Consider the following 24,878-nt stretch of genomic DNA (forward strand, 5'->3'; position numbering starts at 1 on the left):
CGAGAGACCAAAAAATAAATTAGTCATCACAGAAATGAAACGGACATAATAAAGAGCGGAATAAACGCAGTTGATGAATGCTGCAGCTTCCGCGCCTCGCCAATGACATGCTGATAGAAATGAAACCTGTTTTGTACACATATTTTTTTCAAATTTAAACGAGACTGGGTTATGGTCTATGAAAGATGGCGCAGTGTATGCACAACGCGCTGCTGAGGCAACCGAGACGAAAGGTCTTTAGCAAAATATTCACTTATCTATGTACGTTCATGTATATATTTAACACAATACAAAAGCACAGAAGATGAAGAAGGAGAGAGAGCAGAATACGGCCTATAAAAACGTCGAGTTGGTGATAAACTGGATTCGAGTGAATCCAGTTTATATATATGCATAATGAGAAGACTCGAGAGAGCAGCAGCAGTAGCTTCTTTACTCATCCCGTGTCTCGCGCGCGCGCGCGACTTCTCAACCAGGGGGTTGAACAGAAAAGGGATGCCGCGCGACCAAAAGTTTCGTTTCAGGAAACGAGAGCTGAATAAAAATGTAAATATAGAGAGCGGAAGAACCGAAGGTTGTTATTACCTCCGAACTGCCTTTATAACGTCGACCAGGGTCAAAACCTCGCGAGAGTTCGCAGCTTCAGAATAGTCAACATAAAAGTCGTTTGGCCGGATGAAAAGAGGGAATAAAAAGAAAGTAGGAATGAAAATGAGAACGTGACTCATCGAGCTATTTTGAAAAACGTCGTATTTTATCGTACCCCCATTATTTATTTCACAGGTATTTACATCATCGCAACCGCGTTGTCCTGGACTCGGCTCAATAACATAGAAATTTTGATGGGGAACTACTATTGTGAAATATATTCTTTCCTACAATAATTTCTTTTTTAAATATGTTATCTGTTCCTATTGTATTTGACTACGAAGGCTTCTCACGCTTCGGCCTCCTAACGAGAGTTTCAAATGAATTCTTGAATATGAATAACGCTTGTTGTGTTATTTTTCAGTATTAAAAACATTGAAATTTTTGTACACGAGGCGGGTTATCGGATGGGAGACGTTTCGGGCCATTTACCGTGCCTCCGGCACCGTATAATACATTTTTCACATACGCAACACACAAATATACACACAAATGCACTAAAATACAGACGGTTTTCGTTGTCGTTCTTTCCCCTCCTCCCGCCTTTGCCTCACTCGCCGTCCTTTTCTCCCCTTATGAATCACATTTGCGAGGGGTATCGGCCGGAAGAGAATCCCTCGTATGCCAGAGCGCGTATACGACGATAGTTCCCGCAAGAGGGAAAAGAGCGAGCGAGCGAGCCAGAGAGAGAGAGAGAAGAAACAAGAGACGATGATGTTACAAGCGGCGGAACGGTTACAGATAAGAGGCAAAGCCAGTACAGGGCATTACGTTGCATCTCGCGAGCGCGTGTTCGGTCAACTTTTATGATTACGCGCGCGAGGGCAAGGTAGAAATGCATACTGTGACGTATAAAAATGGAGGTGCGACGAAAGTGGCGCTAAAAAAACTGTCATATAGGTAGTCTCGTAAAAAAAAACACTGAAACGTGTTTTTGAATGTATATAAAAAAAACTCGTAAATACATCGCGGCCACATACATTTGAATGGAAATTCATTTTTTTCCGATGAAAAGTTTTTTCATGAGGTTTGCTGTGTTTCATATTGAAAGAAAAAGTATTTTTCATTAGACGAAAAATCCTCTGCGTGTATCTCATATAAAAAAGTCAAATAATTCATGTCCCATATTTTTACATATCCATCAGAATGTTCTTTGATTTATTTTGGCCGTCTCTCAGGCATTGCGTTATGGGATTCCACAAGATTTTTGTTTCTCGATCAGCGAGAATGTTTTAATGTATATGTCACGAGTTTGGTACATGCGACATCTATATTTACATTTCGAAGAAAAAAAAACGAAAATGTATAGACAGATCTAGAGAAGACGTGGAGTGCGGTGAGAGAAAGACGAACCGGAGAAATGTGTTATACATTTTTTCCCCCTGGCTCTTCAATACACAAACGCGAGTTATGTTTTAGGAAAGGAAAGAAAAGAAGAAAAAAAAAGAAATGAGCTCTGCTTCGTCTCTTTTTCCCTCGCTCGAGCTCCCGCACGACCAGTTTCCATTTATTTATTTTGTCCTTTTTTTTCATTCGTCCTCTTTCTTTCTTTCTTATTTTCGCCAGAGTCGACGCTAAACATGCTCCCCCCCTTGGGTTTCCATCTCGGGAGCGGGAGGAGGAAATGTCTCCGGCTATTTATCTTTTGTAAGAACGCATGCATAAATCTATTTACGAGGGGGGGAATAGGCGTCCACGATTTCGAGCCAAATTGACAAGTGATCTCGGCCCGTTGACTCAGAGATTTCTTTTTTCATCGTCGAACATTCATTTCTTCCCGAGATTTTGCTCAAGCTTTTTCTTTTACAATTAATTTAAAGATCGAATATTAAGTACGATAATTTATCTTTTTCTCCACGAATTTTGGGACTCCTCTTTCAATATTTGTACACACGGGGATCAACAGCAGCTGCTCTTCATTTATTTTATCAACGTAACCCTAACAACGCTACATCCAACGAAGGGCAAATACAAAAATTTTCACTATTTCACCTCAAACGCCCCTTATATACAAAATGTAACGTATACACACGTGGGCTCTGTTTGTGTACGAATGTCGAGAGCCCGATCATACGTGTGGAAAGTGTGTGTACTACGGACACCGGAGCCACATGTTCGCATACATAAATATGTATACGTAGAAGAGTCAGGAGAGCCGAAGAATTTCAAGTGGCCGGCCGGCAAATAAACGTACGCTACCAATCAGCATGCGCGACACGCTCGACACTCAGCTGTATTACGTATTTAATTCACGTGGCTCGCATACTTCGTATCCAAAATGGACGAGCGAAAGCGAGAGGGAGAGACGAAAGTATACGGGACAGGAGCAAAGTCACCGCGGTCTTGCCGGCGGTCGCTCGAGTTTGACGGACGTTCTCTGATCTGTTGTTTTGCAGAATTGTTTTCTTTCTTCAAGCTTCCTCGTAAGAGCCAAACGTCTCGTCTCGTTGAGACTGCACGATAGATTCGCTGCTGTATAAAAACGACGATGATTTCGTTGAATATCGCCACGGATATTATTTCGAAATTCTTCAAATGTTCACAAATCGATGTGAAAGAAGCAGAGTCAACGATCTTTTCAAGATTTCGAGGATTTTTTATTTCTCAAGTATTCGCAAGATTCGTCACTTTCCCATCGTTTCTTTTTATACGAAGGATATTTGTATTGTTACTTTCTGTTGCAGGCGAATACTTTCGTATAAAAAGGTAGTTACCGTGTTTTTTCTTGCTCGTGGTAAAGCCATATTTTTTCAGAGACTGAACTTCAACTGGAAATATTCGGAGCCTGCGACCATTTCGCTATCGTACCAGGCCTTCTTCCTTGCCCCCTCTCTTGTCCGTGGAAAACGAAGACGCAAGTTGCTCGTCGAATCGAAGTGACCAAAAACGCCACGTATCGAATTCTAAATAAGGATGTAACGGGCCCTACACTAAAAAGCCAAAGGGCGAACGAAAGAGAGACGAGGAACAAATCGAACGAGGTCGCGAGAGCGAGGCGGCAAAGAAAGAGGAAGGAGAAATCGAATAAAAAATGGCGCGTACCAACGACGCTGAATAAAATGAGAGGCTCGTTTTTATTCCGCAGCTACTGAATAAAACGACCATGAAAAAGAAACAAATAAATAAAAACAATGTTTACGTCTGCGTCTGTTAAAAGAAAAAAGTGAAATAACGAGTTTCATACTCTCCTTAATAAAAGTGTTGAAATACTATTTTGACAGAAAATGAAAAAACAGTAACAAAGCCTTAATACTTCACAAGGATCAATAAAAATGAAAATACATCCACATTCTATCCAGCGTTGTGTCTTCGAATGCGATTCCATTGTTGACTAACGTTTTAACCTCCGTTATCGTAACCACATATTTCGATACACAATTCCTGGGAAAAAAGAAGCGACTTTAAAAATTCTTGGAACAGACCGTTCCAATTCTCAATATGTTTCAAAATTCTCGCACATAAGTGAATACACACACTCGCGTATCCTCATCGTATATACGTATAATCTGAGGAAACAAAGTGGAAGCTATTCGGAAATAAATGAGTGCGGCGTTTGGACGAGTTTATGAGCAAGTGTGCACAGGGGGAACTGGTATAATAAGAGACACGGTCATTTATTTCGTGTTAGTGTATGTGTTGTCTCGTGTTTCGGGAAGTTGTAAACTAAAACTAGCCATATTTTCTCCTCTCGCTCCGTGTCTTTCCCTGTTCTTTCTCCTTCCTCGCTGCCACCTCCTACTTTACACCCGTTTTTCCCCTCCGTGTTCCAAAGTGAATTGTCTAGTCTCTCGTCGTAGTTGGCGTTCTATCGTCGCATTATGCTCGTAAGTGCATTGTCCCTGGGTCTCTGGTGCCGGTGCTCTTTATACATCGCCTTGTACTTCGTGGATAGTCTACTTTTGCAATTTGCCCCTTTTTCTTTTCCGCCCGTCTGGGGGGAGGGGCAAGAGAGGCTCTTTCGCGCTATTTTCACGTGCCGCGAGTTTTCTCCGGGTCGTGAAAGTTTTCGCGATTAACCGGACAACCGGAACGAAGGCGTGCGCTCTCTCTTGTACGGCGCACCACGAAGGGGAATCGGCCACTTGGTGCGGATGAGAAACACAGTGGGAAGAAGCACCGGCGCGGTGGCGCGCGCGGCATAAAAACGCTTCGGGACGTTTTTTCTTATTTTCCTTTATGCTCTTTGTTCTCTAGTTTCTCACGACTGAGCTTTTTACAGTTTTCTTCATGCCACTCTTCTCCATTTCATTCTTGTCATCATGGATTTTTCAATGGACTTTGACTAAACTTTTTTAGACCGTCGTCAATCATGGCTTATCTACAAGAATCCACGGATTCGAAGAAACTCCATAATCAACTTGAAGAATTTCCAAGTCAAAAATGAATCACCGAACACTCGTCGAGTCGATGAATCAATATCACACAGCGCCAACTCATCGCTTCGTCGTTCTACCAGTTTATTCGAATTTAAAACCTCGAAACACAAACTTTCGACGTAATATTATCGTGCAACGTAATATACACATCTCCCACGAGAATAAACTCGGAGCCCGCTCCGTGTGTAAAAATGTATTCCGTAGCGATTGATCTTTCTCGAAGTTATAGATCGCAGTAGCGTGTCAAACGAGAAAAATTTAATACCTCCATATACACTGGCCTCTGTACGTATATGCTTGACATTATAGATATATATATAAGAGAAGAAGTATCGAGTTTCGCGTGTTCGCGACAAATAGTTGTCCGTCCGGGTGTTTTGTAGAGGTAGAGTAGTAAGCTTTCGAGGTTAGAAATGGGAGGGTCGGGTACACACTGCGATTGGTATTGTAGGAATTGGACGATACACAGAGACAGATGTATATTTACAAAAGTGTATAAATCGTTTTAGATCGCTCGTTGAAAGGCCTTCTCGACGTTGGCCAAAGGGGAAGAAAAGGAGGAGGAGGAGGAGGAGTAGAGGTGGTGTGAAAAAGAGGTTGCGAAAGGGTAGTTTCTCTCGTCGTCGAGAAACATGGAATCCACAATCACACACTCGTGCTTTTCCCACCCTCTGTGTCCCCGTCGCTCTTTTCTCACGGAAAATATAGTGTTAGAGGGGGAGGACATGGACGAATCTTCGTCCTCTCAGATGCAATAAAATACTGGGGAGCACGGTGAGTAAAAAAGGCGTAAACTGAGCGATGAAAAAGGTGAACGGGTTCACAGAGTTTGGCCCTTTTCTACGTGAACTTTTGCGATGTGTATTTCGCTTAAATCGAAGCTGCCGTAGCCTCTTTCTCTTTCTATTTCGTACTCGCCCTATTTCAGTGCATTGCAATGAAAATGCTCGGTGGCTATCTTACGTATTTATGTACAAATATATGTGCTTATACGTATGTACAGAACTGGTGCTTTTCTCTCTCGCTCTCTTTGCGTCGCCCCACCGAGCTCTGGTGCATTATTGAAGCACCTCGACTACGATATATACTTTTGTCATGTACTTATCCTTCCTCTTTCTCTCCCTTTCCCTTGGCAGAGCCCTTTCTCTGCTTTCGGACAGGCTCTTTCGAGCTCCTTCCGGATTCCTCGTGAACCCTCGTAAAATGCCAGAGCGCGACGTTTCTCGCGTCGCCTCCGGTCGACACCAGCGACGATCGATGTCGTCGTATTCACTCTCTGCCATGCTAGTATAGCGAGTCCCTGTAAACGCCCGCGGTGCGATCTCATTTCTCAAATGTTCGTGCCCCACGTATAGCTATGAATTCGAGAGTTCAATCCAATACTTTCTTCCCTCATAATAAATATTTCAGCCCCTGACGAGAATCTCTTGTACACGGATTGCACAGTGTACTCAATATTTCTTTCATTTTCACACATTACTCGAGGAAGTGCATCAAAATCCAATCGCGATCATCCCAGCCATATACTTCCCCCATCCCAAGTCCTCAACCACCACACGATTTCAGTCCTCCGCGCGAATAAAAAAACAAACAAGCAAAACAATAATCATTCTCACAGCGAGAAGGCCGATTCCCCCATTTATTCTCAACATTTTGTGTTCCTATATTCAAACTCTTTAATACAGATATTTAAATACATAAATTCACGAGAGCGGAGAGCATGAAAGGCGACGAGCGAGCATGTTGCGCGGAGGCCACACGTACGATAAATGAAAAAAACGAATACGAGGAAAAGTAAAAGAGCCTTTCTCGCTCGAGTTCCGATATGTTCATCTCTCTATATATATGTACACCGACAAGGAGGTGCATCCAATACTGCTTGGAGCTATATACACTGCATAAGGCCGAATGGCCTTTTACATCTGTGTGACTGGTGGATATGTACACATGCACGTGGATCCATGCTTGTATCGGCCCTCGCGAGTAACCGAGGAAGAGACAGCGACGTTGGGCCTGAAGGGAGAGAGCGAGAGAGAGAGAGAGAGTCGGAGGTGGTAGGAGAAGGAGAGGCACAACACCGTTCCGGTCAAGCGAAGGTGGCCCTCTCTTTCTCAATCTCACACTGCCGTGCGTGCTCTCTGGAATCCTGCGGGGTTTCTCTCTCGTGCGCGCGGATACGAAGAGAAAAGGAAAAGAGAAAGATGCACCGCGCGCGGTGGCGGCGGCAGCGGCAGCGGCAGTCAGGGTCGTCGAAGAAATCGAAGAAGGCTCGAGTGAGCGAGAGGAGCGATGGATCTGTGCGAGGGATCGAGAGAGAAGGAGGGCGAGTATCCAACGTTGCCACGTTAACTCACCGAAATTTTGTACCAGAGCTGAAATAAAGTCCGGGCTTTGTTCAAGCATGGGAGTTTCGCGTGCGTGCTGAGAGGAGTATCTCACCGAGAAATAGAGAAGAGTTCTCAACATGTACGAAGAATATGAGACGATAAATGAAAATACGAATGTTACTCGTTAGGACATTTATGAACGCATTAAATTTATTTAAAACCTTCGAAAATCAAATAAAAAGACGAATAAAACGTCTCGACCCTCCCTCCAACGGGGCCTCGGATACGCTCTTCCGTGGAACCCAATTTTATGACGTTTTTACATCTAACCTTACGAATGTATCTTTCCAAGTTTCTACACGAATTCAAGCGCTTGTTCAGCAGAGGGAAACAAAATTGGGATTAATCTACCGCACGTTACCGCGGCAGGTGCAATGTTCGACGGTCATAAAAATTCATCAGTTTTACGACATAGAGTTACACGACGCTCCGTGTCGTCGCGAGTCTATTTTCTCTTTCAGCATCGAATTACTAACTTTTAACCAGGAAAAAAATCGTAACCAACATTTGAACGTACGCGAACACTCTTCAATTATCGTGTCAGAATGCACCAAGTTAGAGGGTGCACAGGAGATGCATATTTTTTAGGACAGCGTATCAATGCATAAATGTACAATCTTCGTACGCGGAGATATACGTACACGTGTGCGTGCGTGCGTGCGTGCGTGCGTGTGCGTGTGTGTGTAAAACGTTTGAAATGTTAATTTGCGGGCGGATGAATTCATGAAAAGGAACGCTGCAGGCAAAAAGATCCGAATCTCATGAGAATCAAACAGTAACTTTCTTTCGTTCTTTATCTCTTTTTTGCTCGCTATCTTTTCTCAAACGTCGATCTTCTCTTTTCTCTCTTTCTCGCACAATGCCTCTCTTTTGCCTCTGGGGACTCGTCGGGGAGAATGAACAAAATTTCAATTCTCTCGGACGTGCGTAATGCGTTACACACGCGAATATATATATTATTTCCACATACGCGCGCATACGGACATAAGAATGTATGAATAAACGCATGAATTCGTACGTAACTAGGGTACTCGAGCCGTAGGGTATGGAGCTTTGATACGCGAGTGCTGAGAATAAATAAAGAGAATAAAAAGAAGGGACGGGAGAGAAAGGGGTATATAGAGGAAAAATAAAATTTGGAGAGCGCGGTTGTGCTCGTCGGGAGGGGCGGCAGCGGCGGGCGAGGGGCTCGAGGGAGGAAAGAGAGTGGTAACGAGGCTGCGCTATCGACCCTTCGCGCAACGAGCTATATATCGCGGTGTACGTTCCCTCTCGCAGTATGTGGGCAAAGCGCTTGGCCAGAACGGGCGCTTCTGTAACGCTCGCTCGAGCCCTTTGAAAAGTGATACGGGAGAAAGATGAGACTCGGGTGGTGGAGAAGCGAGCCGCGAGTTAAGTACATGCGCGGCCGTACAACCTTATCCCCAAACTCTATGCATCCTAAATATATGTGTGTGTGTGTGTGTGTGGAGAAGGTAATATTAGAGTGAAAAACTCATCAGCCCAACCTGGTGTGAATGTATATCGGAAAGGATGGATAGTTCAATTATACTCTCGCCTCTGCACGCATTGCCGCTGGGTCCCGTGCGCATCAAAAAGGCCAGCACGAGAATATTATAACGGCTTCTTGTCCCTCTTGGCTTTTAAACGTCGTTGTGGAGGGCGCGTCGAAAGGGGCGGGGGGGGAGGAGGGAGGGGGCGAAATCATTTTTCTCCCATTTGATAATTCAAAGCACCGCGCGTGAACGCACATTCGAGCGTGTTACGAGAAACGAATCTTGTAAAAAAGCAGCTCTCTAATCACCGCATTTTTTCATCGTCGAAGAAGATAATGGAAAAAGAATAAATGAAGAAGTGACGAAAAATGTCGCACTGAAAGACTCTCCCGTGAAGGCGCGCCCTGCCCCGGTCTATTCAAGCAAAAAATCCCTGCGGATAAAAATCACGCTATTTTACTCGGACACCTCATCTCATTTCCCATCTTCGTACTCGACGCTGCACGACATCGCTCACTCTCACACCTCTTTCATCCTCGGTTCGTCTCTCGAAAATCAAATAAAGCCCCGCCCAAGTCACTCTCCGTCCATCCCTCCCTTTGCCTCTCTCTCTCTCTCTCCAGCACGATCTCTCGCGCGCTCTGTTTTACCCTAGAACAAGCTCTAGGAAAAATATATGTACGCGACGAGTCTAGGGTTTTCTCTCCTCGTACATGGCACTCCCAACATAGGTAGAACGAGGTTGTTTGCGAAGCAGGGTACGAACGAGTGTAATGGGAGAGTCACACATACGAGCGTGGGGCATACATATGCATATATATTGACGGAGTGCTACCGTATACGTATCGTCACTATGCACAGTAATTTCGCCTCAGGCCTTACACTGTATAGATATACGTACAAGTTTTTCCAGTTTGCAGAGAGCTAATTACGGCGGACACGTGCGTAGAGCCCAGCAGTTCGTCGTCCCTCTTCTCGCTCTTTGCCTCTGTCCTGCTACCCCCGTCTCTTTTTCTCTCTTCATACACCGTAGAACGATAATTGCCCGGGACATTTTCATGTCCGCGGAGCGTGCGATGGTGCGGGGAATCACGTCCCACGATATAACGGGCCACGAAAAAGTAGTAGAGGGAGGAGGCTGGAAACGTTTTTCAAAACTGGCCCGAAACGAGACATTTTTCACGAGGTTTTTTATCACCAAACTACGGTAACACTGCCTCTGTGTCATATATTCATAAACGCACTCTCCCCATAAACGATGGATATCGTTTATGTGTGATACGCGATATCGCAATACCGTTACGTTCCATTGTTCAACGTTCAAGGGAATGAATTCAATTCGGTTAATTAATGCGATTCGATCGTCATCGTTCTTCGTTTGCACTCTGAACGCGAGTAAATCGCGGGAAGGAAAATTCAAATGTGTACAATTTATGAATTCACGAACACATTTTTAATTGGGAGATTTTGTAGAAATGTGATAAACTCGCGTGATACTTTGACAGAATAATTCTAATAAACCGGCGATGCATAATTGAGGAAACGAATGAATTATTGGTTTTTTTATCAGAGAATTCAACAGTTATTGCATACGTACGAATCACACACGGCGACGAGAGTACCGCTCTCTCAAATCGCGGACAGTGTATTCGGCTCACTAGACCGAGTCATCGAGATGAAAATATTTGTAAATCGTCAAGGGCGTTTCGTGCGAAATCGTCTCTCGTTCCACTTTGCGCGATAATGAACGGATATTATGAAAAATATTGTAGCTCAAGGCAACAGCACGCGAACGATCAATGGAATTTTTAGAGGTTTCTTATGATTGAATTTGAGAAAATATGCGCGTTACGATTGTTGGGTAAGAAACTCCGGAGAAAAATCTATTCGAACCGTAGAATCGAAAAAACATTTTTTCTTTCCACGAAACGTGAAATGTGGACGAAACCTGACGAAACGATATTGTGAAACAAGATTATTAATTGGACAAATTTTAATGACATTTTTATGGAATTAATGAATCAAATGTTTTCTTGTTTTTAATATATTCACAAGCAATTTTGCGAACCGACTTGTTGAGACTGTAAACGCGTTAATAAACACCAATTTGGCATGGAATTTCCAATATTATCTATACATATAGGAAAAAAGTAATTTCGTCGCGGTCGTATTGTTTTATTCCGCGTAAAATTGCGGAAAATTTTGTGGACGCGGGCACTAAACGAGATAAAATACAAAGCAACGACGTGTAAAAACAATTTGTAACGAGTGCATCCGGGTGAATTTGTGTACGTTTGACGACAGTTGAATGCCCTAAAAAAACAGTAGTTAATTATATTGTGAGCATTGTAAAGTATGACGGTGAGAGCTGATCGTTGGGCTTCTCTTTGGATTAAATACACGGTTCCTCAAATAATTCAAATATTTAGTGCAACGCTGGTTTACATCGGAAAACAACGAGCCATTCGTCTCTAAAAATGTATTTCTGGCTCTAAAGCGATGATACTGAAGTTTGCAAAGTTGGAGTCCAACAAAACGAAGGAAAAAAAATGTTGAAACGAAAAATTGGAGAACAACACAAATTGATTTTTTTCCGTTCACTCAGTTGGTCTCCAACGTTAAAAACTTCATATCGTCATCTCTTCGTCGGTTTTTAGTTGAGAAAAATGAAAAATGAGGAAGAGGAAAGGTGAGAAGGTTTCGCCGGAAAGCAAAGAGGAATGTGGGGCTCATGGAGCGTACACTGATTTTTCCAGCAGGGTAAATCGGCCCTCGGGAAACGTGAACGAGATTAGAAGCTGGAGATACAATCGATACGGGCGCCGAGGAAGGTGCCAAGGCGAAGGAACGAGGAAGGAAAAGTACGGAATACACGAGAGAAGGAGAGAATATAAAGCAGGTTGCGAATTCCACGAGAGTAAAAAGACACGAGAAATATGAGCGAGAGAAAGAGAACGAGGGAGCCATGTCTGGTAATAATCCGATAACTGGATAGCTCGGAGGGATTCCTACGGTGGTAGAACGTTACACACCGAGCCTGATACACTTGTCACACACGCGCTCTTTGGCCTGTCTAACGATATGTCTAAAATGCTCTTTCGAGGCGCTTCCATTTCTACGAGACACAAAGAGAGAGAAAGAGAACGCGAGAAAAAAGAGGGGAGAGAAAAAGAGATGAGCAAAAAAAACGAAAGAGAGAAGTGCGACGAAGAAGTAGAACGTGCGATGGCAGGAATATATTACGGCAAAACTACATCAAGAGCGTAACATTCGATAAGCGGACTCATCTATCCACCATCCAACGACGGGGTGTGTTATAAAATAAAAAATAGAAAGGAAATAAAATCAAAGAAGAGACCGACAAGAGAAATGAAAAATTGGTAACAGACTGAACGCGAAGTGAGTGCAATTGATTGAATAAACGCGTTTAGAAAAAGTCTATTGTAACAGCGTTACTAGCTCCTCGTAAATAACAGATAAACGCCCTGTGGGTAAGTAGATACATATTCGATCCGTACACGAATATTCATATGTATGCTTGTGGCGGAGAAGATAGCGCAGTGAAACTCGATGGAATATCAAAGTACTACGTTAATGGTTATTGCCGCACGGTAATGGTATCAACGCGCTCTCTCCCTCGTGGATACGCGCACGTGCAAAAACTCACACACGTATAACGCGAGCTCGCTCGAGTTCAAAGCAAATAAATAACAATAAATAAGTGAAACAAGAGTAGGAGCAAGGTGCAGAGACGCGGGCTTGTATCTCGTTGAAAGAAAGAGGCAAGAGACCGGGCAAAGGGGAAGAGATATTTACATGTATAGTATAGATGAGGCGTACGTGTCGCGCGCTTAGTGAAATTCAATAAATTCGAAGGAATCCTCGGATAGGGTAGAATTCCTAATGCGCTGGAGCCTTCGTGTCGTGTTTGTCCGCTCGACCTCTCGTAATCGAGAATGGTAAAGCTCGAAGGAGCCGGGCTAAGCTAAGAGCTAAGGTGGAAGAAGAAGAAGGGAGAGAGAGAGAGAGGAAGAAAAATATCAGGAGCGATCGCCGCGTAAACATAAATACGTATATACATCGCTGACAATAATGCATTTCGCTGTAAGCGCCAAGGATTTCGTGTTCCAGAGTTTGTATTCTAAGACGTAAATTCGACGACAACATTCCTTTTGTCCATTATTTTCTAGAGCTCGAAAAATGGAAGCAAAAAATGCGGAAGTTGGAACGAAAAACGCGTCAACTCGTCGCACTCACTATAATTTGGATTTTAACCTTTTTTCTCGTCCTTCGCGATGGCTCATTCTTGAGAAATGGGCGAAGGGAAAAGTCGGAGTTCAACCGAAGTATACAGTGCTGTGATAAAACGCGGTGCTGGCAGTAAAAAAATGAGAAAACCAAAAACGGAGATGAAAACGAGAGAAGCACTTCTGTTAATACCGTACTTGTGAAGTGTTAGAGCGAGGAAGAGAAAACAACACACGAGAGGAGTACCGAGCTTCGTCTCCTCGCAGTTTCTCGATCCGGCTCGAACGGCATTCTCAACTCGGCTCCGTTCTTCAAGCCTTCCCGATGTGAAAGGCTCTATCATTCCTCGTGCTCCTTGCACTCGGACACGTTTCGATTGAGCCCGAGCGCTCGCGAGCGAGCATCGCGCAAGAAAGATGAGAAGGAAGAGAGCTGGAGAAAGATAAAGCGAGAGAGAGAAAATGTTAAATCTCTCGGGAGAAATGCACGGATTTAACGAGAGCGTAAGCCATGTACAAACCCTCTACCTTTCCTTCCTTCCTCATGCGAGAACGAAGGGAGAAGTTACCAAGGAGAAAGATAAATAAAAACAGAAGGAACAAGAGAAAATGAGTGTGAAAATACTCACGGGAGGAAAGAAAAGTTTACGAACACCCGCAGTAAGAATGGAAGAAGGAGAGAACGAGAGAGGGTGCGATACACCTGCGGATCATTCCATCAGATACACACAACGTGTCTTCGCATAATGTAGAGATTCTATAGAATTTCGAGAAGCTTGCAACACACGTAGATTCTCCAAGATACGTACGATCGTGCACAAACACACTCGTGTGCGCGAGTCCCGAGTTTTAGTCGCGGACTCGTATTAATGCACGCAATCTCCATCTCGTGAGCCACATGAACGACGCACGTTCGTGTGTGTATATATAGATGTATATTAGCATTAGGTAATACGTGGAATATGCAGAGTTAACTCGAGAGATACTCAACTGGCCCTCGCGGCGTTTTGTGTACAATTTCACTGTTCGAACTTAAACTTTAATTACAAACTCACCCCCCGCGCGCGCGCGCGCGCTCTCACTCCACCCTCTTTCCTTGCCACAATATCCTTCTAGCCCCACCCCTCGCTCCCCCACGCTTCTCTCCACTAAACTCTGAATTATTACACCAAAGATCTTGCGGTACGCGCATTGCATATAAACGTAATTCGGTAATGGTTCACTGGTTTCTCCGGTGCACCTCTATACATACGTAACTCTATGCATGACTTTCCGGCTTTACGCTCAATAAATACCTTGTAATTATTATTGCCAGACTTCGTCGAATAATTCGTGTTGCACTGTATTCCTGGAAATGTCAAATCGTTGCGTTATTCTCGAGCTCTTCATACAGTGGCCTTTGAATTTTTAATTACTTTTGCAAAATTCATCAAATTGAGAGGGCAATTCATCGACCTCTCATTTCTCGGCTTCGACGTTCCCGAAATTTCAATTCTACAGTGACAACCGATTCGGTGGACTCACGTGAATAAAACCGTGAGATTAACTGCAACAAATTTTCCTCGACATTTGCTATGCTCGTGTCTTTTATTAACGCACCGGATTCGCTTCTAATGAATTGTTCAAATTTCATGAAAACGTGTCGAATGAAACAAATGGACGAGAGCCTTCATCGTAATTTTAAATTATATTATTTTTACGTGATAAACTTTCATGTGGCTAAAGGATTTAATAGGTTACCGAAGATTATATCAAGAAATTTACGATCAAAAATATAAATGTAACACGGCATCTTATGAGAAACCCATCCCGCCAACTTATTATGCTTGCAGAATTCATTTCCTTATCAATTAGATATAGTTTATGTTAAAATTGCTCCTCATAGATTGTATTATAAAGATTCCAATGTAACCATAAAAATATAGAACCATCGACTCATTCGAAGAGAATTTTTAAAATAATCTCGATGAAAAGTCACTTGGGAACGTTAAGAATGTTTACATATATGTATACTTTTCGTGATAGCCGGCGAGTTTGGAGGCTAGGATATCTGTCGACTGTCAGGTGAGAAGAAAACCGATATGTATATATAATGACGCTGAAGTTTGTAACGTTGGAGTCCAACGAAATGATAAAAAAAAACTCTCCAATAATTCTAGTAATTCTCCAATTTCGTTCCCTGTCGAATTTGCAATTTGTAGTTTTTCAACCTGCACCGATACTTCGTGAAATAAATAAAATGCTGAATTACAAATGTTTTTTTTCCTTCATTTCGTTCGACTCCAACGATTACTTGTGATTGCTCATTTGACTCCGTTTTTCAATACGACGCTGAAGTTTGCAACGTTGCAGTTCAACGAAATGAACGATAAAAACATTTGTAATTGACCAATTTTTTATTTCACCAAGTATCGGTGCAGGTTGAAAAACTGCCAATTCGGCAGGGAACAAAATTGAAGAATTGCTGGAATTATTGGAGGCTTTTTTTACATCATTTCGTTGGACTCCGACGTTGCAAAACCCAGCGTCATTTATCTGCGAAGAATGACCGTTGACGACACTTTCAAAGGGTCTCATCAACGGAGCAGAACGTCGAATAGTTTGCGTGGTAAATTTAAGCTCGAAATCTACACTTATAAAGTTGAATCTAGTGACAAGCCGGTAGCAAACATTTTTTGGTGAGCCATCAGGGTTTTTTCGAACTTGAAAAATGTTATTTCATCTCAAAAATTAAGGAGGCGAAGGGGGAAGGGAAGATTCTTCTCGAGAAAGTAAGAGCGCGTTCGCTAGTATCGGGGGCTATTGTAATTCACGAGAAATTGAATAGAAACCATATTAAACTACTTCCCAGGAGGCTCGTCAATGGATTTATACGAACTTGCGAGTAATTAATTCAGCAAGTTATACGAGACGGTGTGCGCTATATTAAATCGGTTTTCACATACGTATACACCCATTTGATATATTTCACGATGGTTACGAGTGTGCATACATGGCGAGTATGCGATATATTGAAAGGGAAATAATGGGAAAATTCAAAGAGGAATCGTGCTATAACGAAGATTTCAGTTGGCAAAAACGATTCATTCATTTTGACAGTTGACATAGAATCTAAGAGATGGAGACATTTTTTTGGAAATACTGTTTAATGGGATTTGGAAGAAAGAAAATATTCGTCGAACCTTAATAATGTCGGCCGAAATATTACAACAACCGCGCGAACTTCATTCGTCTCAATTGTACGTGATAACACGGCGCATAAATATTTGAGAGGTGTTTCCTCCGCCCTCTTATTAAGCTCTTTTTTAATGAACTAAGCCCTCGTAATACTCTCGACGTATGCACTCGAAAATTAATGTCGAAAGGGTGCCCTTAGCGGCTAATTTCTCGCCGATATAAAAATGATGGAACTAGTGGAACTTTCATGAACCTGGCCCTCGGTTTGAGAGCTCATTTATTTGTGTACACGGAGCTCGCACAGTATAAATATACACTGGAGGGAATTAACCATGTGTGCACGTTACTACATCTGCACTCGTATTCAGCGCGATAAAGCAAATTTTTGTACGAATACTGATTTCACTTTGGCATAACGTGTCAAATTTTTCAAACTTTATACCAAAACACCAGCGATTCACACTTTGAATTTAAACGCGTGCAAAATTTCATAGCGAAATCTACTTTATCCAATGAATTCGATTTTATAATGAACGGATTGCATGAAACGAAATTCGATACGCTGATAATTTGGTTTCATTTGAGGGACGATTTTGTTCGAATAACACAAAAGGGAGGAAAATTGACCAAACTCATTTTTATTTAGACTAATTTTCTCGTTTTAAAACGTTTCTGCAATAACAATCCGTCAAAATGGAGATTTCTGGGATTGCATTCGCCAATTGCCTCGTTCCAAGGTAAAAACATAAAGAATATCCTCGTGCGACAAGCCCATGAAACAAAGGCACAAAACTCACCGGAAATCGTAGATCAACTTCTCTGATTCCCAATTCTTTAAACGCTTTGCCCTTTTTCGTTCCGACACGCGCGTTTGAGGAGGCAGAAAAAGTAATAATATTGATGAAAAATTCCTGCGTCCAACACGTAGAGATTTTACGGGCACAAAAAACACTTGCAGCACACCCGAGCACAACACACAATTCTGAAGCAAAGTGTCTTCGATTATAATACGATGTTTTTCGACGCTTTTACACCGCGAGCCAAAAGTGAAAAACACTCTTTCATATGGAATTAAAAAATCGAAGTAAAAGGTGCAAAGAAGAACTAAAAGGAACAATAATTAAAACAGACCCTGTGACACTTATTGGAAAAACAGTAATAACGGGAATTACGTTTTTCTCACGATAACGCAGAACAATTTTTAGAGCACTAAAAATTCACTGATGCCGCACGGTAACACACACCCCGGAACGCACGAAAAAATTTCACGACTCCTCGTATCAATCTATCTTTCTATATACATGTGTGCGTACATATGCCTATAGATACACGAAATATCTATGACCGACGAGAATAAAGCACAAATTCCGGTGTTTCGAAAGGGATTTTTTTTCAATAATATCACAATACTGACTAAAATCCAAAAGTGTTTCGCAAAAGAATCGCCGGGCGATGTTCACGGGGAACGATCGCAACTTGACGAAGACGCCGACGCGATTCTTTTGGCTCTCCTCAAGTTGTTGTTGTTTTTTCTTTTTTTTATTTTGGACGATCGAGACCCGAGGCTCCCTCCATCCTGGCCACGATGGCCATTTTCACAAGTAATCAATGTATTTAACGCGTAAACGTGAAATAACGGTCGAAGTGTTTATATATCCAAACGAGAGGAAGAGAGAGGAAAAAAGGTGTCGAGCGTGGATGTTCGAACTCGTGCGGCCGAGCGTCAACTCGCTCGCTGCAAGGCCTCGGAGGCTACTGAAGAAGGTTCAACAGCGCCATTCGGCCAATCCCCTTCGGCGTACGGCGCGCGCGCGCCATCTTGACCAACGTTCGCTGTACGGTGGAGAAGCACAAAGAGCCGAGGCAACCCCGAACGTTCACGGAAATTCACGAGGGTTAGGAATGCGCCCAATACGCAACCCTAGTTCTTTCTCCCTTTTCCTCTCGCTTTCTTTCTCCCTCGTTCTCGCTGTACTTGAATCGCGTTCGAAGCGCAAGAACCGAGGGGCACGTTTCCATCTTCGTTTTCATCCCTCTCGAAGGACGAAAACACCCCGTGCCCCCCCTCTCTCTCTCTCTCGCAGTCTCGGGCTCGACATTTTTCTCTCTTTTTTTCTCCCAACGCCGTCATATCTCTCCCCCCCCCCCCCCCCCCCCCTCCTTTCGCACTCGTACTCTCAGGGGAATAAAAACGTCGAGAGATGCATCGACGCCTCGCGCTTTTTTCCCTCTTCTCCTTCCCCCCCCCCCCCACCTTTTCCTTTTCGTGCGGTGAATCCTCGCGTGGCGCGCCCAAAAGCCACACGCGGACACCAACGTGCCATTATTGTAACCGGGCTTCCGATCCTTTCCCTCGTCTCTTTTTTTTAATTATTATTTCCACTCCCCCCCCGGAGCACTTATTTCGTTTATCGCGTGATCGCAAACCGTGACCAACTTCCGAGACGTTAAATATGTTAGTTTTTTAAAAAAGAAGTAAAACTATACATTCGAAATACGATCTTTCGCGAGGGCTTAGTCAAATTTCGGAAATGGACGAGTTTGAGGCCGCTGCTAAGTTTAAATACCGGTTAGTACCTCGGGAGCGAGAGTTGCCGGGGAATCTGCTGACGAATCTTCACCATTTTTCTCCTCAAATAATTACGCCTTCGGACAAATATTAATATTCATTACGAGATCCGTATTAAGATACATTTTTTCTTACCGTTGCCACCGAAATCTTACATTATTATTGTTCAAATACGTTTTTGTTTTTCAGATTGAATTTTTTTCCAGACGCAATAAGGCGAGCGAAAGCCTCTTAAAAAGTCTCGAACGAATAAACAGAATCATAGTGAGCACGAAAATTGGCTTCCCTTTCTTCCAACGCTTCGACGACTGATTTCATGTTTTTTTGACACCTCCGAAACGCTTTGAATACCTTCGCACCTGCGATCCTTCGGAGGCATTAATTATTCACTTTTCCAAAGAAATAATTGACAATTTTTAAATCCCAATCGCTCCTCCGTTGGCTCACTCGATATCAAACAACGATAGATTTTCAATAAAACCCGATTTCTTCAACTAATCGATGTTTCATAGCTCTCCTTCGATATTTCAATAGATAAATAATGCATTATGGGAGAGAATAGAGAACGGAGGGAATGCGCGCACGTAGTTTCGAAAGCTCTGTACACGTATCGGGGCTCGATATTTAATACATTAGCATGGGAATTTGGTTCAGAAGCCGCGAGCACAGGCGCGTAATATTTCTCGATAGGTGCTTTATTTATAGGACGCGGGCAATTACACAATCATGAGATATTAATGTTTCCCCAGCCGGAGCATCAACTCTGGCAAACTGATAGGAGGATGGGAAAAAAGACGTATTGAAAAATTCATCCCTTACACGGGGGTAGGCTGGGAGTGCGAGGGGGAAACGTGATCTCGTTTCTGGTGAAAAATTAAACGTACATCCAGCGTAACTCGAAGATTTTCTCGGTGGAATTCAAACGACATTTATTCGGATGAAATGAGTTCTGGCTCGTGTTTCGCGTGATCACAAAATCACAGGGATTTCTCGTATAAGAGATGTTACGTGTGTGTCCTCCAATCCTGTATACGCTTGGGCGTTTTGGCAACTGGAGTTCCTCACGAAACAACCATTTTTCTTTATTCCCTTTTCGAGCTACTGATACACTTTCTCGGTACACGTGTAATACCGAAATGTCAGTATTTTTCTGACATGTATCCACGTCGCGCTCGTCTTTTATTTTCGCCAAATTATTCAGCGGTATTATATATATTTTCCACGTTGAATCTCCTCGCTGCTTTCGTAATTCAGTTCCATTCTTGCGTCTTCATCTTGCTGTCGCTGCAAAAACATACTTTTCTCAAAGTATATTAGAGTTTTCTCGATCATTTAATCCCATAAAAAGTTGAGTGATTTTCAAATAATCATTGCGTTCTCTTATCGACGAAAGTAATGGTAATAAAAATAATGAAAAAAACGCGGCAACGTCGTTAAATTGATCAACTATTTTCGAGCTTTATTATTACGATGGACGTCGTAATATGCAGTAAATTTTTTTCTCTACTTAGTGGAATAAGACAACTCCATCTCCCGTCCTCTCCGTCAGCCCCGTCCACCTCCTGCTCCTGGAGGTAATCGTCCATGCGAAAGAGCTTGTTCGCAAAAAGAAATAAGGATAAAAAATAACGAAAATAGGGAAAAAACGTTCCACCTCGGAATACGGACTCTCGAGAACGGTGTGGCCGAGGGTAATTATCATCGCCATGTTATACAGACCTCCCACCGGATGTAATTTTTACAACGAAAAGAGCGAAGAAAAAAAGGGCTAATTGTGATCGATATGGGGAGTCCTCCCGGACGAGGGAGGGGGGAGACAAGCTCACGGTCCTTCGGACTCGACTCGCCAGATGTCCATCAACTAAAATAATATTTTCGTTCCATTAAGAATACAACAAAGCGGCTGCGGGTTTGACCAACGAAAACAATTATTTTTCACTCTCGTTCGGGGAGCACAACTCGACGAAATTTTGCCGTATATCTCATTCGGAGTTATTCAATTTACAAAGATACTTCAAATATTTCACATGAAATCCCAAGAAATTCCGGGCGAATGGATGATAAAGTGGAACACGGTATTTAATCCATTTCTCGTACACCGCTGCCTCATTCGGCAACTACGATATCGTTTTATTTTATTAATTAACCGGTTGGTTCACTGCGCTTCGTATTACGAAATTTTTTCGATGTTCGCTCTCCCGACATAAATTTAATCAAACTTCCAACGGAATGAGAGAAAAAAACATTCGGTTTCGAGAAAACGTACGAATTATACGTCCGCTGCAAAACATTATACGCTGCTGGCGATGCGAACGATGTTGTAACGAAAGTGCTGAAAATATTGATGTGACCAGCAATAAAAAAATAGTATTTCTCGTTTGGAAGAAGACCTTCGAAATATGGGATTTCCATAGCTTTCGAAGATCCACGTCTGCCAAAATTTCTTGAATTTTCCAGCACGATTATAAATGTCAATAAAGAATCATCGAGTCGATGATGGGAGTGGTCCGTTTCAGTTCCTCTGGGAAATAGAAAAGGCCAATTTTAGGTTGAACACGCGAGACACGTAGGAGATGAAAAAAGGGGAAAATGAAGTGCGCCGCATTCGTTTTCATTCTCGCCGCGCGCGCGGTGTACGCGTGTAAAAAAGGCTTTTTTAAGCGCATTAATTTTGCGTAGTGAGATTCCTTTGAAACGTGACGTAAATCAGTCGGTGTAACGGTAAGGCGTGGGTGAATAAAAACGGAAGAAAAAATAAAAAGAGAAGAGAAAAAAACAAAGAGCAGAACATTGGTACGAAAAATGTGACGTCCCGCAGGAAATTCAGCGAGTAAACTGAGAGAGCGCATATAAAAAAGCGAGAGAGAGAGAGAGAGAAGCAGCCGCGAGGGTACGAGAGAGAAAAATAGGGCATGACAAAAGTCTCGGAGTTGAGCCGCGCCAGTTCCGTTGTAGCCCTTTCACCAGGGTGCAAACTGCCTCGGTTCTCACTGTGTGCTTATGCTTGCCGCCACTTTGTCACTCCGGTGGGCGGCCGCGGCTAATACGCCCAAGGCTTCTCTCCCTCGTACACTGCTCTCTTCTAACCATATCTCAACCACCTGTCGAGCATATTATGTCTATGGGAGTCCCGTTTCTAATCTACGGATAATCTAAGTTTATATTTTACCCAGAGAAAGAATGAGGCAAAAGTGTAACGCCGGGAAGGAACGAGTCTACGAAAAGTACAACGCCCAAATCTGCTGGAAAGAAAAAAGCCAAGTGAAACGAAATTGTACCAAGAGAATCAAGTATCGCATCGGATAATTGGGAACTTGCGCAATGACGAGTTGCAACGGTTAATCGTAATCTCTGGTATCAGGGGGCAAAATCGATCCTATAAAATCCAACGTTCCTCTTGAAATTTGCGCGCCTTCGATGACAAACGAATTAACCAATTTACCAACGTCTCGTGTGTATATCTGTGTCAAATATTGTTCATACGTATAGAGAGAAAGAGCACGAGTGAAATCTATCGGGAAATGTAATAACCGACGTTAATTACTCTCGAGGATGAGCGTGGACGGAAGCGGCTTGTCGAAAACTCATCAAACAATCGAAACGTGCGGTCATAAAAGTCAACCGCGGTTATTTATACGATACTAAATTCAAATGACCAACGCTTTCCAAGGCTGGAGAAAGAGAGACGCGAAGAGGGTGTGAGAAAGAGAAAACATAGGCGCGATATGCGTGGAAAATTGCTCATACAAATGTATATATACACGGATTCATAGATTTTTCAATAAATATTTTCCAGCATCCAGAGAGACCTGCCAGGCAATCTTTCTAAAAATATTTCCCTTTTTCATCCCCTCCATAAAACACGCATACATTACACGAGGCTTCTCGATCCTCCGTGACATTTTTCCCTCATTTCGTCCATGGGCTTTTTGACACGAATTACGACTCGTTTTTTCTGGATTCATGAAATCATGCGAAGTGTCTTGCGACAACGAACGGAAGAATTGCGATTTTTCAATATTTTTATGGATCCTCGCGGGACAGAAAAAAGCACAAACAAGGTGTTGAAGTGCGCGGCAAGGAAAAACAAATTGCTCTTGTAATTTCGCCTGGAAAGGCCCGTACATGGGAAATATTTTGTAGAAAAGTGTTCGCGGATCGAGTGACATATTGGAAAGCTCGTGTCTCTCAGTGCGGAGATCGGCGATGGGAGGTCGGTTCGCTTGTACGAAAATCGTTCATGCGGGAAAACGCACACCCACTCTCGATCATTATTGACACGATGTAAGCCGCTTTCTCGCGAGCTCGTCGGTGATCCGCGAGTGGCGAACGAGATACACGTGGAAAGAGAGGGAATGAGAGAGTTACATGCCCCGGGTCACGGCGAAATATCTATTCGGACGTATTTACTCGTCCGAAGTTGGCTGTTTCATCAAGATATTTATTATTTTTTTCATATTTATTTCTCGACATCTGTGCAGCCAACATCCGCACATAATTCGAAACATTTTACCAGCATCCGATATCACATTTTTTTCCCGAAATGTTTATATTCGACTTTTCCACGCTCGACCAAATATTGTTAACTGTGATGCTCAATAATTTTTCAGCGGCACCGTTATAACCTCATCGATATATTTGCTTCCCGTTGGCGAGTTCATCAGCCAGAAATTTTCCTACGTTTCTTTCCTGTCCGGTATAGTAAGCCCATTAATCGAACGTCCACCAACCGAAAACTTTTTATCACGGTATTGGTAAAAACGAAGGTATAATTAAAAATTGATTTTGTAATAAAAAAATACGAGCAGGTCGTCGACTCAAATACTTCGCCCGACACACACCACGTTTATTAAATCGAAATACGTGTTCGTCTCTCCATACACATATATAAGTTACATGTAAACACATAACCGACGACGTAAGCCGTAAAAGTGATGTGGGTCAGTTCTTGAACGAGCGTATTAACCGATCAAACCTCATCTCCCTTTCTTCGTATATAATCTCCTTCGCGCGGCCTCGCCTTTCCTCGGGTTCCCAATACTTCTACAATAATTTTGTCACATATTCTAAATAGCTTCCCTCGTCGAATCTAGTTACCAAAGTTACGTTAAAACCGATGGACCGAAGAATACATTTTATTTAAAGCACAAGAGTGTAAGAAAAGATCCGAAAAAAATCGTCGATTCAACGATGTTCTCTTAATCGTTGAGAGACATTCAGTGGGCAAACGAATTTCAGCATTATCAGCATTCGTTGGAGAACTTTTCTCGTCTTGATTCCGTTTGTCACTCGATGTCGATAATAATTTAACAAATATAGAGAATATCATGCTACGCTCTTATTCTTACGAATTCTGTACATCCGTACACACGCATAATAAACACACGTATGTTGATTCGATTCTGTATGATTATGGAGATATATACAGTAAATCTAATATCAATACGATAGACGTTATTGCACTGATGAATTAATGCGGGTGGGCAAAAGCGTTGACATTCCACGTCAAGCCACTGGCTGTAACTGAAATGATATGATACGTCAAGATACGTGGCCCTCTGTACTGACTACATATCAAATAGATGGATATATCGATGTATTTATATGGAGAGTTCATACGCCAAAATTCGTGCTTTTGATTGAGTGAGGAGAATCGACTTGGGAGGGAGAAAATTCAACTAGCTCGTTCGCGGTTAACAAGTATTTCGTTCAAACTTTTGGGAAATTTGGATCGTCGTGTTGAAGAAAACAGTGCACAGGATCTTTGAAGACGACTGATTTTTTTTCGACAAGAAAATAAATGTTTATAGAAAAACTGCGAACGACATACATTCGTAGATATGTTCATGTACTTGTACAATTTTTTATTCATTTAGAGCCTGGGTCTGGTCGAAGAATTTGTAAAAATTTTGATTGAAAAAAATTGCGACGGTTTTACCAAAAAATTCATTTTTGAGGGGCTAAATTTTCGGTTTTTT

The 24,878-nt window shown here is 42.6% G+C and overlaps 1 protein-coding gene across 3 annotated transcripts in view; it reads right to left on the minus strand.

Moving 5' to 3' along the window:
* LOC122411342 (uncharacterized) overlaps positions 1-18,067 on the minus strand; it is a 181,254-nt gene extending 163,187 nt beyond the window's left edge. For all 3 annotated transcript variants that reach the window (XM_043420101.1, XM_043420097.1, XM_043420089.1), the window contains exon 1: positions 17,129-18,067. The gene's annotated coding sequence lies outside the window, so the exon portion shown is untranslated. The remainder of the gene's footprint in view (positions 1-17,128) is intronic.
* Between the last annotated feature and the right edge of the window lie 6,811 nt (positions 18,068-24,878).

Source organism: Venturia canescens, chromosome 1 (genome assembly GCF_019457755.1).
Source record: "Venturia canescens isolate UGA chromosome 1, ASM1945775v1, whole genome shotgun sequence".
In the NCBI taxonomy this organism is placed as follows: domain Eukaryota; kingdom Metazoa; phylum Arthropoda; class Insecta; order Hymenoptera; family Ichneumonidae; genus Venturia; species Venturia canescens.